Below are 11,246 nucleotides of genomic sequence, written 5' to 3'. Positions count from 1 at the left end.
GGCAGGCAGGCAGGCGCGGCAGGAAATGGCGGCGGCAGGCAGTGTGTGGAGAGGACCGCCCCGAACACGAGGAGAGGACGAGAGAGAGAGGGGCGTGCCGTGCTGCCTCATTTATGGGGTTTTCTGTGCTCCCGATTGGCCGGTTTTGTATTTCCGGGCTTTTCAGCCAATCAGACGGGACCTAGTCCTGCCCCTGCTTCCAGCCGCGGCTCCTCCCCCCTACACACACACAGAGGGTTCAGCGCCACATGGAGACGCCATTTTAAGTCAGTTTTGTCCTGTTGACTCAAAGGACATTTCATGTTCAATACCTGGTCCTTCACACTGCTGACCTAGATTTTGGACCTGAACCTCATAAACTTAGTGCCTATTGCTTGGAGGAGAAGAGGAAAGCAGCCTAGGTACGGGTGTTGCCTGAGCCTACAGAAAGTGTGTACTGCCTTGTTTGCTACCAGCCAGCCTGGAGAGGTGACACGTGGTTTGGGCAGATGTGTAGCATGTTGTATATAGCTGGGCCTACACAATAAACCTCACAAGCACCCTACCATAAGATGTAGCCTCTGTCACTGCTGAGATAGGGTCATGCTGCCAGAAGGATAGAGCCCTGATAGCTATAATTACTCATCCCGAGATTTGAGAAAATGAGGATGTATCTGTATGCTGAACAAGACACTTGACCTAGTATTTCAAAACTATAAAACTGAGTAACAGCTGCTTTTTATTAAGTGATAAAATTTCTTAAAATATTACTCCTTCCATGTCAGAGCTGCCTGCTCAACCACTCTTCAAAGAAAAACGCATCATCTGTATGGCATGCTCCAGTCATGTACATATGGAGGCTTCTTGAGCCCTACAGAAGTATTTCATCAAGCCAAATTTTGCCATCCCAGTCACTGGCCACAACATAATAACAAATGCAAGATTTGCAACAAATTCTCTTACCATGTGTTGGCCTAAAGGGGAAATACAATCATGCAGGAGGAGCTGACAAACCTCCTATCTTTTTTTCTGCCCTCTCAAGATGTAGCTATTTCCTGTTTGAACATGGCTAAGGTAGTTGGAACCAATTTATACTGTGATGTAAATGCTTGAGACAGAAACATAAATTAAACATCCCTAAACCAGAAGCTAAGTACGTATTTAAGATACATTTCTTTTTCCAAGACTGTGTTTTGAATTAATATTTTATGAGAACAGATCCTCTCAGCCATTTTCCTATCCTGCTGGTGTTTGTGTAACATTAATTTTGAGACCTATGTCATATTTATCTCCTTATAGATAGAATGTCTAGCTAGATGCTTTGCAGCAAGGTGAGAAAAAAGACCATCATAATGAACACTAAAAAATACTTGCTTTATCTGTGAGCATGATGGCCAGCATGTGATATTGACAGTCCCACAATGTATTTTTTTTCTTAATTAACTTTCAGGACTTGTTTTGGGTTTGGGGTGGGGCATATGAAATATGTATGCATGCTTTCATGTCTCTGCTGAGACCTTTCTACTGTGACTTCCATTTTATTGTTGATACTGTCCAGTTTAATGAGGTCATTCAGCTTTTCTGGTGGGAGTTCTTTATCAAAGAGAAAGCTCTTGTGATACACAGTGTTACCTTTCCTAGCCATGCCTGTGCTCTCTGCACAGTGTATCAAAGTCACTTTTCTGCAAAGAGAAGAGCTTGTTTCTTTAACAGCACATTAATACAAAATTTAATATCATAACTTCTTTTCCAGCAAACAAGCAAAAGCAAATCAGCAAGTGTCAGGAGACAAAAGAGAATGTGTGTTCTTGTACCTGAAAGATTTGTTGCATTTCTTGAGATACGTTATGGATTTGTGGCTGGGTGCCAAATCTTGCCCCCTTCCTCTGAGTAGCTGTAAATTTCTCTCTTGGAACTGCACATCTCATTAGGAGATTTTGGTTGGAGGATTGCTTTCCCCTGGGTTGTTTTTTTTTTTGCTATGGAGTGAAAAGAAAAAAAATCTAGATGCTTTCCCTGTATAGAGTCAGAATAGTCATTGCAGCTATGTAGATGTTGACCAGTAACTTGCAAAATAACAATAACAAACATTTTTCTATGCTCTTAGGACTTTCTTTCATTTTGAAATCTGGGTTTTATTCCACGTACTCATTTTCTCCATTCACATCTAACAATGTGATTATTAGTAAATTCTCATGAGTCGTATTTGAAGAAAGATGTTGTCATAGGGATATTTTAAGTTTTTCAAGGCAGAAAGGACTTGGTATCAGAATTATTATTGATTTCCAGTCATTGTAAAGTACACACACATCACAGTAAAGGGTAAGTGCTTAGAAGAATTTTAAAGAGCACCAGCTTTAAGTTAAAAGAAATTCCAGATTACAAAGAAGTCAGACTAAACTAAATGCAGTGAACTATTTTTTTTTATGAGTAAATCTGAAATGTTTTGTTTGTACAGCAACTGTAATCAGGATGTTTTCTCTTTTTCTTCATAACGCAGACATGAACACATCAATATTTAGTTTGACTATGACTAGTATATATATTGTATTTAACCCCCAATATATTTTAGATTGTGTTTTTATAAAGATGATATGAATTTATAAATCCTTAATATCCTTAATGCCTCCCATATGTTGTACTGAAATCCTTGGAAATCCATAAAAATGAAAATCAAGAAGATAGTTATGGACTCAGAAAGCTGGAAGCAGACCTAAGCCAGTCAAACAGCTAAAGATTTGTTAGCTGGATCCTAATTCTCCTGAACCTTTGGCATGACAAATGTTGCCCTTGAGAACCTATCCCATTACATTTGGGCATCTTAAATCACTCTGCAGAAATAATATTTTTTTAAAAAAAGAAGGCATGATCCTGGCATCTGTGCTTCTGCCCCAAGTGCTGTCCTTCTGTGCCACAATCAGCATGAGCTTTTCTTAGATTTATGCTTGTGGGCATATGGACAACTGGAAGTCATTTGGAGATGCCAGTTGTCCTCAGTTTGTTGGTTTTTTTCTTTTATGCTTATTAACTTTTAGTTGCTAAGGATGGTGCTAGTTTTACTTGGAAGCTGGTTGCAGTCAGATTTCTCCGTGTAAATTTTAGAATTGCAGAAGCAGGGAACAAGAGAAGCTGTTACAAGAACTAGTATGTGTGCATATACAGGTACTCAGCCTGTGTAGAAGCTCTGTCTCAGGTTTCTACATGCCCACTACCTGCTGAAAAACAGTGAGATGGAAGCAATCAGATGCTCCCCTCAATTTATAGGCTTTCCATGCCCATTTGAAATCCAGTACTTTTAAAAGCTACCAATCATTACTAGTTTGGAGGATAGCCTGCCCATGGGACTCAGAATTTCTGCTAGTCCTCCTATCTTTTGTTGGTAGCCTATTGTCAGGTAACAATTGCTTTCTTCCTTTCACACCGACTATTCACGTTGCTGGGTTTTATTTTCCCATCCACTCATAGTAAACTGATGCACCAGCACGGCATTATAATGAATTTCTATTTGGTTAGGCAAAATTTGGATTGTCGTGAGTAATCGAATTACTCCTCTGGAGACAAGATTTCTAAGTAGAGTGATGAGGTGAAGCGATTACAGCTGTAACCCTTACAAGCATAAAAAGATGTGTTATGCTAATCGTTTGTGAATGGGCTGAATTGAAAGTAAGGTGAATAAAAAAGAATGCTCTTAGAAAAAATAAGGGGTATGAAAGGACTAATGTGTCATTCATTCCCTTTTCATTCATCCTCTGTTGCCATAGAGAGGGAAAAAAAAAAAGAAAGAGAAAAAAAGTAGTGGTAAACTGAAGTGCTTTACCTTTTCAGTCTGTCATTCAAATAATTTCATCTTAGGCTGCCTGAAATAGTGTAAAATATAAAGGAGGAAAAGAAGCGGGGGGGGGGGGGGGGGGAAGGAAAAAAAAGGAAAGTTCAAAACAAAACAAAACAAAACAAAAAAAAAAAAAAAAGGGGGGGGGGGGGGAGGGGAAAGGAAAGATAGGTATAGTAAAAATAACTGTGTGAAGAAGTGGCAGTAAGTGTTGGTTGCTTTTTTTAGGTTACTAAACCTCATATAACTTTATCTTACCTTGGTGTAAAAACAGCAGAGTGGGTGGGGAAGGGGGGTGCAGGGAACAACTGAGGAAAATATGAGTTATGCCAAACATTACCTTTATCTGCAAACATTTATAGCTCAAGTGTGAGATCCTTGTTACCTCCAGGCTTGTTTATTTTCTGTTGCAGCTTTCTCAGCTGTTAAACAGGAGTGCTCTGCCTCAAGTTAATACCTGAAAAGACTTTTAAAGATTCAGCTAGGAGAGGTGACATGTGAATTACAATGTAGTAATTAACTGACTAGAGCAGCATAAATAGGTTTGGTTAATTGGAGAAGAAATAACTTTTGTTTTTAGAAGAACAACCTGAACAAAAATGGGCAGTGGTCTAAATTGGTTTTTGAGGGGTTTTTTAATGTTGTTTTCTAAGATTTTAAAAAATGTTCCTTCTCGCTCTCTTTTCCCCTCTCTGTTTACTTTTTGGGGAGAAAGAAGTGGGGTGGTTGACCTCAGCCAGCAGCTAAGCACACACTCAGCTTCTGACTCCCTCTGCCCACCAGCAGAACGGGGAAGAGAAGCAGAAGAGCAAAAGTAAGAAAACTTGTGGGCTGAGATAAATATTGTTTAGTAAGAAAAGTTGTTTTGTTTGTTGTTGTTTTTTTACATTGATGCAAAGCAGTCAGTCACTCACCGCCCTCCATAGACAGCCCAATGCCCAGCTAGTCTCTGAGCAGTGGTTACTTTGGAAATTCAAGACTCACAGCTTTTATTGCTGAGCATGGTCTCATATGAGATGGGATCTTCCTTTGGTCAGTTGGGGTCAGCTGTCCTGGTCATGCCCTCTCCCAATCTCTTGCCCACCCCCAGCTCTGGGAAGCAGTGTGAGAAACAGACACACCCTCCATGCTGTGCAAGCACTTCTCAGCAATAGCTAAAACATCCCTGAGTTATCAACCCTGTCTTGGTTACAGACCCAGAACACAACGCTATACGGAGTGTGATGGGGAAAGTTAAGTCTGTCCCAGCCAGACCCACTACATTCTCTAGGAAGGCTTATATTTAATGTCATGTGTTTCAGCATGTTTTTCATCTTTCCAAGGAGGAAGTTGGGGAAAGTTTGGAAAAAATTCCTTCCACTATGTCTGCCTACAGGGATGATTCAAATTTGATGTTCTGAAAGTTTTATCTTTTTGAAATCTTCTGCTCACTCTAAATTGGGAAAAAAAACTACAAAGATGATTAAGGGAGTGGAACATCTCCCTTATGAGGAAAGGCTGAGGGAGCTGGGTCTCTTTAGCTTGGAGAAAAGGAGACTGAGGGGTGACCTCATCAATGTTTACAAATATGTAAGGGGTGAGTGTCAGGGGACGGAGTTAGGCTTTTCTCAGCGATGACCAGTGATAGGACAAGGGGTAATGGGTGTAAATTGGAGCATAGGAGGTTCAAGGTGAATATCCAAAAAAATTTTTTTACTGTGAGAGTGACAGAGCACTGGAACAGGCTGCCCAGGGAGGTTGTGGAGTCTCCTTCACTGGAGACATTCAAAACCCACCTGGATGCGTTCCTATGTGATGTACTCTAGGTGACCCTGCTCTGGCAGGGGGGGTTGGACTAGATAATCTTTCGAGGTCCCTTCCAGCCCCAAAGATTCTATGATTGTTGAAAACCAAAACAACAAACCAATGGGCACAGGAGAATGAGCTGTTAATATTTCGCTGTCAGGTATCTGAAGCTAACAGGAGTTAAAGAACAGTTTCCAAAGCTACTACTTTACCCTTATATTTCTCCCAAATTCCTTGAGTTCAACCTCCCTGGAAAATCTCTGTTTACTACTCTCTTTACTATTTGGCCCACATCCCTCTTGAAATTTTTAAGATATTAACCAAGGTGAAAAGGCTTATTTTAACCTTGGAAGTGATTTTCAAACTATTCCTGTTCATTTCATCATGACTGAAAAAGACCCTTGTTCACAAGGAGCCTTGTCTAAAAAGGAAGGGATAACCCAGCTGTGACCCTAACTTGCCCTAATCTCACCTGCAATCTTCTCTCATCCAACCTCAAAGACAGTAATGAAATCCAAACTGAAATCTTTTGTTACTAGAGTAACTGAAAAGCCAAACACATCAGAAAGGTCCTCACAAAACACTGAGTCTCTTATATTTGTTACCCACCTGCAGTGGCACGGGCCTGGTGTCAATGCTGTGGGAGGATATTTGCTTTTAAGGAGTACCTGCCAGTATAAAAAGCTAGTTCTTCTAGGGCTACAGGATGAGGAAAATTGGGCTTTTTCAAAAAATTGAGTTTAAATTTGACTGTTGCTGTCACTGGCTTTTCAATCAGCAAATGTAATTACATTTTCTTAAATAATAATGATATTTTTTATCCTTACCAAAAGTCAAGATCATTGTAAGATGTTTCAATGCAATGAAACTTGCTTTGAATTCAGGTTCACTAGGTAAAAACTGTAGAGTCAATGAGTAAGAATGAAATGTAGTTAGTGTGTTGCTATGCAGTAAAACATTTCATGTCTTTTACTGTTTCTTCAAAAAGGTTTTACAAGCTCTCAATGAACAGATAGAAAATTGATATAATATAAAAAAATATCTTCTGGTGATAAAACTGATTTAATAGATACCTGTAATATCTATGAATGTTTAATGAAGTATTTTTTTGTTAGTGGGCATACATAAATTTTGCTGTAAATGCATGAAAATAAGAATTTTTTTTGTGTATGATTCTACTGGGTGCTTAGAGCCAATACATCTAACAAATTGTCAGAAAAAAATTGCAGTAGGTATTGCTTTTGTGTAAACTGAAAGTCCTTAAGTTGTCATCTTTATTCACTACATTTAATGAACCAGAAGATGAACAGACTTGCACTAAGTCTTTCCTTTTTTGCATTAAAAGTGGTAGGACCACTCCTCCAGTTGTCCATCCTGGTATAACCCTACTTATTTCCACGGGCAGTTCACTCCTGGATGCATATGGAGTTGTTTGATTTCCCAGATTTCAAGAGACTAGCTGAATTTAGAGAATAATTGATGCAAATTCCCACAGGGGTCGGTACTGGGAGCGGTGTTGTTCAACATCTTCATCAGCGACCTGGATGAGGGTATAGAATGTACCCTCAGCAAGTTTGCTGATGACACTAAGCTGGGAGGAGTGGCTGACACACCAGAAGGCTGTGCTGCCATTCAGAGAGACTTAGATAGGTTGGAGAGTTGGGCGGGGAGAAACATGATGAAATTCAACAAGGGGAAGTGCAGAGTTTTGCATTTGGGGAAGAACAACACCATGTCCCAGTACAGGTTGGGGGCTGAACTGCTGGAGAGTAGTGTAGGTGAAAGAGACCTGGGGGTCCTGGTAGACAGGAGGATGACCATGAGCCAGCAATGTGCCCTTGTGGCCAAGAAGGCCAATGGCATCCTGGGGTGCATTAGAAAGGGTGTGGTTAGTAGGTCAAGAGAGGTTCTCCTCCCCCTCTATTCTGCATTGGTGAGGCCACATCTGGAGTATTGTGTCCAGTTCTGGGCCCCTCAGTTCAAGAAGGACAGGGAACTGCTCAAAAGAGTCCAGCGCAGAGCTACGAAGATGATGAAGGGAGTGGAACATCTCCCTTATGAGGAAAGGCTGAGGGAGCTGGGTCTCTTTAGCTTGGAGAAAAGGAGACTGAGGGGTGACCTCATACATATTTACAAATATGTAAGGGGTGAGTGTCAGGGGGACGGAGTTAGGCTTTTCTCAGTGATGACCAGTGATAGGACAAGGGGTAATGGGTGTAAATTGGAGCATAGGAAGTTCAAGGTGAATATCCGAAAAAGTTTTTTTACTGTGAGAGTGACAGAGCACTGGAACAGGCTGCCCAGGGAGGTTGTGGAGTCTCCTTCACTGGAGACATTCAAAACCCGCCCGGACAAGTTCCTGTGTGATGTGCTCTGGGTGACCCTGCTCTGGCAAGGGGGGTTGGACTAGATGATCTTTCGAGGTCCCTTCCAGCCCCTAAGATTCTATGATTCAATGAAATTGGAACACTTTAAGTTTAAAGGCCTCTTCACACTTTTTAAAAAACAACTCTGTGTTTACAATACCAGTAACAAAAATTTTGAAGAGTAAATTAACTCAAAGTTTTCTCCTTGTTTTCTTTACATTTAGATCAATTTGTAGAATCATAGAATGGTTTCCGTTGGAAAGGATCCTGATGGTCATCTAGTTCCATCCCCCCTGCATGGGCAGGGACACCTCCCACTAGACCAGGTTGCTCAGAGCCCCATCCAACCTGCCCTTGAACACCTCCAGGGAGGGGGCTTCCACAGTTTCTCTGGGCAACCTGTTTGAGTGTCTCACCACCCTCATGGTGAATAATTTCTTCCTAATGTCTTATTTGGTCAGTAAAGATTAGTTTGAGAATAATTTTTTTATCCTTAAAAAAAATATGCAGGTTTTAAGACCATCTTAAGAATCATCAAGGGTTCAAGCAGTGCAATAATTTGAGGCAGGAGCTGTTCTAATTTTTTATTTAATTTTTTTTTTTTTTTTTTTTTTTTTTTTTTTGGTGGGGGGGAAGGAAGGTTAAATGGTCCGTGTTGATATTTTTCTATTAAGAAGAAGGTAACACCACTTCCCTCATTTCAGTGACTTTGGTTGGTGGGTTAGTTTGTTTTTACCTGCATGGTGAGAAATGGAAACATATTTGCTACAAGTAAAATTGAAGATTAAGCAGTGACCCAAGGTAATACATGTCACAAGGAGGTTGCTCTGTAAATCACTGTGTGCGTATCTGACAGTGCACTTGAGTCATGATTTGTAGCTCTCTTTGTGTCCTTGTTCTGCCCACCTCAGAAAAAGGCACACAATTTATGCAGAGTTACATGGTAGTTTTGTGTGGTGGCAGCATGTGTAGTAGCACCTGGAGTTCCCGTTGGTACCCAGCACAGGGAATGGCCTTTCTAGAGTTCACAAAGTAATGTTTGTAATGGGTCTGGGTTTGTGCCTTCTGAAAGAAGGAAAGAAAGACTCCACTTCTTTTGTTCATAGAGATCCATGTTTGGGTTTTCTTCTCTTCATTGACATGAAATTACTATAGCAAGGGAATACAATTCAAGTCCAATTTAAATTAATGTTTACAACCCAAAATCATTGATTTAATAAAAAATCATTTATGTTATCACTAGAGAATTTTAAGCGTTTTCTGCATCAACCATTATCCTTTCTTCTTTTTTGAATTTTATGCTGTATTTCTTTTACTGTTTCCCTTTTTCTTGGGTTTTGGGGGCTTTTGTGTGTGTTTTCTTAGTAGTCCAATTCATTTTTCATCATGTTTCCCTTGTTCTGCGTATCTGATTTCCATACTCTTTTCGTTTCTCATTTTCCTTGCCATGTCTCTGTAATTTCCTTCTGTCAGACCTAGGGCAGCTCCTTTAACCGCAATCTGTCTTTCTGCTGCTAAACTCTGAATTGCCCTTCTTTTATCTCCACGCTCTTTCTTACAGTGGGGTTTCTCCAGCCCTGGGGAGCCCCTGGGGAGAGGGGCAGATGAGGAGGAAAGCAGTCACATGCTATAGGCAGTATGTTTTGGTTTTTTTTACCCAGCATATAGCCATGTTAATAGCATCCAGAAAGGATGCTTTCTAGCCCTTTTCCTAGTGAATGGAACTTCAGCTGATCAAGATGCTTTCTGGAAAGCAAGGACTAACTCAGCTGATGCCTCTTCTCTGCTGGCTTTCTGCACTTCGCACTGAGAGGCAGGACCTGAAGAGCAGTTTTCATCTGTATAGGAAATCAGTGGCCACTGAGATTGTTTTGGCAAATCAGAGCATGATTTTTTTTCTTAAATACTCAGGGGCAAATGCTTAAAGCTACAGTCAACTTCAGAAAGTGCCTAGGAGCCAGCTCTGATTGAAACTAAGAGGATTGGTTTTGAAATTGCAACAGCCTTAGATAAAAGCCTCAAACATTAATATAAAGGAAATACTGAAACTGGAATAAATACAAAGTTAAAACTGCATTCCCTGTGTTTCAGAGAATACTGCTTCATGTAATTATTTATTAAAACAAGTCACTAGTGACTACTTAAAGCAATGAGATGAAGAGTCTCAGTTGGTGTCTTGGAACAGTTCCAGTTGGACGGGACCTCTGGAGATTGTCTGGTCCATCCCTTGCTTAGAGCAGGTTCAGCTTAATTGGGTCTAATTTGGAAGTTAGGTCAGGTTGCTCAGGCTCTTCTCAAGCTGACAATGTCTCCAAGGACAGAGATTCCTCTCTGGGCACCTATCCCAGTGTTTAACTCACCCTTGTTGTGATTATTTTTAAGCTCTCTAGTTTGGATTTTCCTTGTTGCAAGTCACATTTGCTGCCCCTAGTCCTTTTGCTCTGCATCTATCAGAGCAGAGTCTGGCTGTGTCTTCTCTACATTCATCCAGTCATGAGGCAGCTGAAGATGGCACCAAGATCGATTCCTTCCTTTCTCTGCCCTTCCCCAAAATTGTCTTTGCTCCAGGCTGAGCAAAGCCAGCTCCCACAGCACTCTGTACGTGCCCGCACATCCTGTTCCTCCATCGCCCTACTGACTCTCTGCTAAGCTTGGTCCAGCATTGGTTCTTGTAGTGAGGAGCCCAGGTTGGACACAGTGTGCGGGATAGTTGCTCACATAGAAAGTCATGACCACAGCGCTCAACCTGCTGACTTCAGTCCTACTACAACAATGCAGTATTTGGTTGGCCTTCACCCTGACCATGGTGCGATGCTGACTCCTGTTCTGCTTGTCCATGGGGACGTCTCTCCCTTTTTCTGCAAAGCTGCTTTCTAACTGTGCTGTGCTATGCTGTGCTGTGACATAGTGTCACCATCCCAAGAGCAGGGCTTTGCATTTGTCTTTGTGGGTGGAAAAAGGTGGAATTATTTTTCTGGGAGAGTATCGCATGTAGCTGAGCAGAAATGTATCGTCCTGGTGCCAGTTTGGGAGCAGAGGATTGAATATTTATTTTTACCACTCCCACTAAGTAAAATTTCTACCTGGGTCTACAGTTTTTTCACCTTTCTCAGTAGATGTATTTACCCTAAATGATCAGTGAGATAGTAAAGGCGGTTGACCATTAATACTACAGATTTTCTAAGATTTGTATTTATTGTGTGGTGAGAACAAGTTAGAACATGTGATGTTTTGATCAAAACTACATTTTTATTTCTCACTTTTGCTTTTTGGCAGTTTGTCCTGCT

The 11,246-nt window shown here is 40.9% G+C and overlaps 1 protein-coding gene across 1 annotated transcript in view; it reads left to right on the top strand.

Annotated features, from left to right (window-relative positions):
- Positions 1-11,246, top strand: part of PTPRK (protein tyrosine phosphatase, receptor type, K) — a 291,634-nt gene that overhangs the window by 253,472 nt on the left and 26,916 nt on the right. The gene's annotated exons all lie outside the window — the stretch shown is intronic.

Source organism: Chaetura pelagica, unplaced genomic scaffold (genome assembly GCF_000747805.2).
Source record: "Chaetura pelagica isolate M959 unplaced genomic scaffold, ChaPel_1.0 scaffold90, whole genome shotgun sequence".
NCBI lineage: Eukaryota > Metazoa > Chordata > Aves > Apodiformes > Apodidae > Chaetura > Chaetura pelagica.
This window is presented reverse-complemented; position numbering and strand designations above follow the sequence as displayed.